Here is a 7,410-nt window from a genome sequence, read left to right as displayed (position 1 = left end):
TTTTAGTCTTCTTCTAATATTTCTTAGACGGAAAGTAATCCAAAAGGAACTGAAAGTAATCCGATTACGTTACTAAATTTGGCTAATTCAAAAGTTATGGTACTGATTACAATTTTGGACAGGTAACTACATTAGTAGCTATAACGGATACATTTATAAAGTAACCTACCCAACCGTGGTGATTAGTACATGTGGGTTCGATTCCCACGGGGAACCCAGTACGAAAAAGAAAAAAAAAGTTTATTTTTATTTTTTTAAATGTATGAAATGAAATGTATGCATTCACTACTGTAAGTCGCTCTGGATAAGAGCGTCTGCTAAATGACTAAAATGTAAAATGTAATGATTATGCCTGCGTAATACAACACTGGCAACGTGCCATTTAATAAAATGTTCACTATATACTGTAGTTAATAACTAAGTAGCACAAAATATGTAATTTAGCTATGCATTTTCTATATATTTACTATTCATAATACCGATCAGAGCCTCTCCTTACGAAGCTAGACAACATTCAGTGTAGCAGGATATCAGACATACAATACAACGGTCATCTCCGGATGATGATAGAACATGTTTGCTCATACTCTATCATTACTATGATTATTATGAGGCTATTTTCATTAAACCCAATCAGCAGTGATATTAACTTTAGACTAATTGGGTCAGCAAGGCAACCGTTTTGGGATGTATTCCAAATCACCAGGAACACCAAATGTTCCTGCCAGCTAATAACTGTGCATTGTATGTGCATTGTGTAGACTATCTGAGCTTTTGTTTCATATGGTGTGAACTGGAAGCTAGTTCTTGGAAACAGGAAATAAAAGAGAGATAGTGTGAGAGCATCTACGTAATATAGAGTCATAAAGCCTTGTTAGTTATTATTGTTTGATCAAGTCATCTATATTTGCAACCAATGATATAAATCAAACTAGCATTGTGGCATAACAGTTCTCAGCATATATCATATGCCTACCGAACTAGCTTTATTGACACTCCTCTGCTGCTACAACCACATCAGCCATCTTACATATCCACAATGGTTCATAATCATGCTGAGATTATGTCAAACCAGTTGTATGACTTCATTTAGATAATGTTGAGGTAACACTTTTCAAGTACTGTCACTAATACATAGGCAATGTAACTACATGGTAACTATTCAAGTAATGACTTTGTTGGTAGACTACACAATATTGCATAGTACCCACTACAAATGTGATAAGAATAATTATCTGATTTAGAAAATGTAATTTTGAAGATGTCTTTTAATCAGCCAATGTCTTAATGACAAGTGTCCAAGTCATGGTTATTTATATGTCATCAGTGAGGAGTGGACCTAGTGCAGGTGGAACACAGATCTGCTGAATTTTTATTTAGGTTAGATCTGATCTTATTTGGAACAAAATGTTCATCAGTCCCAGCCGAGGAGTATCAATAAAGCTAGTTTGTAGGCAAATGCTGAGAGCTGTTCAATGCATTGGGAATGCTGAAGAGGGCTACTCGGGACTATTTTGATGAAGCCTCTTCAGCATGGACTCACAGATGTAAATTCCCTTTAGTGGAGCACCAGGCAATGTTCTGACTGGTAAAGCAATGTTCCAAACCAGAGATAATGGTTGTTTGACCTTGAAGGTAAAAGTAACAAATATAAAAACTGAGCTCTATATCTGACATGGTACAGGTGTCTTCTTTTTTTAAGCCCATAACCGTGTGTGAGGTGTATATTTTTGTTTCAAAGTAGATTTGTTTAAGACTACAAATAAACACTCTGTGTGACCCTGATTTAGCCCACTGCAGTTAAAGGTTTAATGGTGATCTTAGCTAGTACCCAGTTGGGTTAATATTTTGGGCCATAAATGGGTCTCAAAAATATATTTTTAATGGGCTGTAATTTAGTCATCTGGTGTTATTTTTCAGGAATTATGATTGGAACCTGGTCGGGTTAACCAGTTTGGTCACACACAGGCAAACCCATGTGGGCAACATAGGTCCCAAAAGGGGCCTTTAACATTTGTAAATGGGTTATAAGTGGGCTATCTGGCGTGAATATGGTCAGAGGTTGTCTCTGGAACCCAGTTGCGTATACCACCTGGGGCGCATACGCATTCAATATTGGGCACAATACAGAATTTATCATTTAGGCGCTAAACGTTGGAGATGTCCAGGCAAGACAACGGGAGCTGGAAATTCGACCGGTAAGTGGAACTGACTAAATGTAATATTTGCTTGTGTTGTAAGCTAATCGTTTTTTGTATTTTCTGCTGCTGCCTGACTGCAGACTCGTTATAGCTAACATTAGCTAATTAATGTTTGGCATGGTTGCTAGTTAACGCTATTTGGTAACGTTAGCTAACTCAAGGCGGGCTGAAATACAATGGCTAGCTAGCAACTTCACTCGAAGAGTCACCTTGTTGTTGAGTTAGCTAGCTAGCCTTGTTGTTGAGCGAATTGACTTGTGTTGTCGAGTTAGCTAGATAGCCGTGTCAGTCACGCACAAACTATAGACAACATCCAGTCGTTTTCGATGGAAGACAAATGAGCCGAGTAGGTGGGATCAAGTGTCGAGATGGGTTTTTCAATGTCGCGTTTATTGGTCTATCAGAAGTCAGTCAGATGGGTTCCTCCCTGTTTCATTACAGCATAGTAATATGGCTGGGCACATTGGTAAACTAACGTTAGCTAGCCATGCTGCCTCATGCTAGTTGTGTTAAACCCAGCTATACATTTGTTGTATTACTGGTAGCTAGCATGTTTTATCTATCAGTGATCATTGCTTTGGCGATTGATTCGATGGGTAGTCATGGATACAGCACATTACAGATTACACAGCCAAGGACGTGTGACTCACCATGCAATAATTACTCCAAATGCATCTTCTCATTGTTTATTACTATTACATACATTTCAACGTTTGTTGGAAACTGGAAAAGGGATGTAACACCCTATCATTTTACAGTAAACAATGTATTTGTTGATGAGATATGTTTCTATTGTGAAAAAAGCTGATTCACAGGAGTAACTTACTATTAGTGGGAAAACTTGCAAATAAATGTACGTATTTAAAAAAAAAAAATTGGTGAATTAGCTAGCCAGATATCTACTTGGGACAAGCTAGCTAGCTACCGCCAAGAGGATGAAGACCATTTGTGCCTTACTGAATATGCATGACGTTCATTAGGAAAACGCCCACTATTTAGTGCACTCGTCCTTATTAACAAAGTAATCTCTATAAACAATTAGGTAAGTCAAGTCTACCAAACTTAGTGATCTCTGTTTCTTATAGATTCTATTTTTGGAAACAGAAAACTGTATGTAGATCAAATGTTTCATTTATGAGAAAATGTGCAGAATGTGTTGCCAAAATCCATCTAGCTCCATCTCCCACTGCCGGCCACCAGGCTTCCAAATATGGTAGTGAGAGGAAACGCCAACCGGATGTCTCACATTTGTACGTCCAGTGAAATATCTGTCTCATCTATCTGCTATAGCCGGCTTTGTTGAATTATCCAGTTAACATTGGTTAGCTAGCTTGTTTTGCATTGGACCTAACTTTAACATGGTTTGCTTGCTGAACAAGCTTGCATTAGTAGTAAACGAAAAACTCGTGTTTGAACCACTCTGAGTTGATTTTGTCGTTCTTTGTGAGTGAACATTTCTTAGTAGCTAATTATACGGCCCTCGCTGTATTTATCCGCTGTTGGCCGACTCGGTCCAAGCCATGTTTGTACCCAGGCAAATACAATTTGACGGGACTGTATTAAATGGCAGCTGCCATTTTGGTTGCAGAATGCTGATAAATTGATCACGGTTCACATGCAATAATGTGTTGGGAATTTATTATTTTTATGGAATCATGTCCTTTTTTTGTGGAATCGATTTAAGGACTTAAGTATTTTTTTGTGGATTTTTTAATTTTTAATTTTATAAAGGTTTTATAAAGGAACCCAAAACAAAACTGAAATTAGAAACTTTGCCTCCTACACTAACTAAAATAAATATCATGTTAAATTATTGAGCTGGCTAAACTCAGCTTGTTATAACAGGCTGATCAGAAAAGTTGAAATTAGATATGATTTTGGAATTGATTCTCAAATCGCAATGGTCAAAAATATTACAATTATATAATCATAAGCAAATAAGTGGTAAAGGGTTCTTTTGGCTGCGTTTACACAGGCAGCCCAATTCAGATATTTTGCCCAATTATGGGCAAAAGAGCCGATCTGACTGGCCAAAAGACCAATTAGTGGAAAGAAGAAACTGAATTGGGCTGCCTGTGTAAATGCAGCCAAAGGGGCTCATGTAGCCCACATGGGTTTATCCATGTCTGGCCAAAACGTTAACCCAACTAGCTACAGTACCAGCTAAGATGACCATTTAGAGCCCTTAGATAAAGACTGAAATGTTGCACTAAATCAGTAACCTTAAATAGGTAATGTTTTCTTTTCACAGCTACCTATGAACAGGCCTGGATCAAACTTAAAAAGGCAGAGGAGAATTCTGATCTGCAGACACTCAAACATGGATGAAAAAGAGTCAGGACCTAACTGTGGTAAAACAGCAACAGCAGCACTGCTCGAGGGGCTGATTTCCCTATGAATACTATCATAAATGTGGAGGCGATGGAGCAAAAGTTACTTGACAGCTTTCCTGAATGGAGTGGTAGGTGCTATGAAAGGGATGTTTTACAAAACTATTGTAATATTTTATTAGTCCACTGTTAATACAATACCAAAAATGTTGCATGTTAGCAATCACGATAGAGTACTTTAAGTACAGTGCAAAAAGTATGATGATGCAAATTACCAAAATGATTGTTCTATATGATTTGCATCATCACACTTCTTGCTTTGTACTGCAGTGTTTCCCAATCCTGGTCCTAGGGACCCAAAGTGGTGTACATTTTAGTTTTTTGCCCTAACACTCACACACTTCATTTCACTAAGCAACTCATCATCAAGCCTTTGAATTGAATAAGGCATGTGAATGCAAGGGCAAAAACTAAGATGTGTACCCCTTGGGACCAGGATTGAGGAACACTGGTGTACTAAAAGTCCTCTAGCTTGAGAACTTCACATACTGACATGCACATTTTTGGGATTGTATACAGGGTGAGGAAACCAATGTGTACATTTTGTAATTTTGATTGAACTATCACTTTACTCAGAGTTCCTGCATTGCATTTGATCTGAGCATGTGCTATAAATAAACATTTATGTATTTTACAAAGAACTGCTTTAGTCATCTCTTAAGAAAGCTTGCATGGGCAGCAGCATCTGGGGCCTACATGGAGACTGAGAACAAACCCAGGTTGGTCCCAGGTGGGCAGCCCAATTGAAAATCACATTCACAGCCTACCTATTGCCCATATACTGTAGGTCTCACTACACACCCATTGGGGCTGCCGAGTGGTGCAGTGGTCTAAGGCACTGCATCTCAGTGCTAGAGCCGTCACTACAGACCCTGGTTCGATTCCAGGCTGTATCACAACCGGCCGTGATTGGGAGCCCCATAGGGCGGCACACAATTGGCCCAGCATTGTCTGGGTTTGGCCGTGGCAGGCTTTCATTGTGAATAAGAATTTGTTTTTAACTGACTTGCCTAGTTAAGTAAAAAGTAACCCATTGGATAAACCACTTGGGCAACTTATGAAGCTCAACATTAACCCACATAAAGCTTATGGCAACCACATGTGGGGCCAACATGGATACTGAGGACAACTTTTTGGGTCCTAAGTGGTTATCCTATTTGGGGGCCACATGTTAAAACCCTTCTTCAACCCATGTAGGCTTAACTTGGGGCCCCTGTGGGTAAAAGCACATTTGTCCACTGGAGGCCCTCAAGAAGCCCAAAATGAACCCACATAGTCCAACATGGCAACCACATGTGGATACTGAGGACAAAACTTTCTGGGTCTCTGTTGGGTTTCCCTCATGGGCCCAACATGGAAATGTTGGTTGGGTTCTAGCTTATTTTAAGGGAAAACATATTTATTGGCTAAATGTGTTGACTCTGATTTTGTTTGTCTGGTAATGAACATTTCCAATCATATTACACAGTTTTAGATACCTTGCAATGCTATTATGTTTGGAGAGAATACAACATGATTATGATATTTTTCTCACGTCTAACAACCCTGAAACATTGCTTTTCTTTCGCTTTTGTATTACCTCACCCTGTCTATCATCCCCTACAGTAAGCTGTGGAGCAGGAGGTGGACTGTTACGCAAAGGCCACTTCATCATCTCGTCTGTTAAATCATCTGCATGATAGTGGAGAGAGAGTGATGCAGACTTCAGTATGTGTCATCAACTTCCTGACATAACTGACATAACCTTCTAGGAAGCCATTAATTTCATCAAAACAACCTGTAGAAACTACCCTGAAATTCATCCACTGATGTTTTTATAAAGTCTAGATGGTATAAACAAAAACATAAAGGTACAATACATAACATTTACAGATATCAAGAGTTCGTGTTGCAGTGTGTGGTTTAAATGCATTTTACCTTTCACCATTGTAATCTTCTATAGCTTCATTGTTAACAAGAAATGTCATGGAATAAATATACTTCAAGGCAATGTAGATCATAGGCTACCTTCTATACATGATTTCTCAATGCCAAACCTCTTATTGCTAACGCTTGTCAGAAGCTAAGCTACACTGTATATACAAAAGTATGTGGACACCCCTTCAAATTAGTGGATTTGGCTATTGCAGGCACACCCGAGCACACAGCCATGCAATCTATATAGTCTAACATTGGCAGTAGAATGGCCTTACTGAAGCGCTCAGTGACTTTCAATGTGGCATTGTCATAGGATGCCACCTTTCCAAAAAGTCTGCTCATCAAATTTCTGCACTGCTAGATCTGCCCCGGTCAACTGTAAGTGCTGTTATGAAGTGGAAACATCTAGGAGCTCAGTGGTAGGCCACACAAACTCACAGAAAAGGACCGTAGAGTGCTAAAAATCGTCTGTCCTTGGTTACAACACTCACTTTCTAGGTATGCGGATGACCCAACACTATACACTATACCTCAACTAAATCTTGTAATAAATAATGTGGAAATTGAGCAAGTTGAGATGTCTAAACTGCTTGGAGTAACGCTAGATTGTAAACTGTCATGGTCAAAACATATTGATGCAGTAGTAGCTAAAATGGGGAGAAGTCTGTCTATAATAAAGCGATGCTCTGCCTTCTTAACAACACTATCAACACGGCAGGTCCTACAGGCCCTAGTTTTGTCGCACCTTGACTACTGTCGTGTGGTCAGGTGCCACAAAAAATAACTTAGGAAAATTGCAATTGGCTCAGAACAGGGCAGCACGGCTGGCCCTTGGATGTACACAGAGAGCTAATATTAATAATATGCATGTCAATCTCTCCTGGCTGAAAGTGGAGGAGAGA

General features: G+C 39.1%; 1 long non-coding RNA gene across 1 annotated transcript; it reads left to right on the top strand.

The window, feature by feature from the left end:
- Nucleotides 1-2,060: 2,060 nt before the first annotated feature.
- On the top strand, nucleotides 2,061-6,585 carry LOC115158561 (uncharacterized). Its single transcript, XR_003868688.1, has 3 exons — nucleotides 2,061-2,198; nucleotides 4,453-4,662; nucleotides 6,197-6,585. It is a non-coding gene; the product is annotated as an uncharacterized LOC115158561 (long non-coding RNA).
- Nucleotides 6,586-7,410: the final 825 nt, after the last annotated feature.

The sequence above is a fragment of the Salmo trutta genome, chromosome 22 (assembly GCF_901001165.1).
Source record: "Salmo trutta chromosome 22, fSalTru1.1, whole genome shotgun sequence".
In the NCBI taxonomy this organism is placed as follows: Eukaryota; Metazoa; Chordata; class Actinopteri; order Salmoniformes; family Salmonidae; genus Salmo; species Salmo trutta.
The sequence above is the reverse complement of the archived record's forward strand: the minus strand, read 5'-3'. Positions and strand labels throughout refer to the sequence as shown.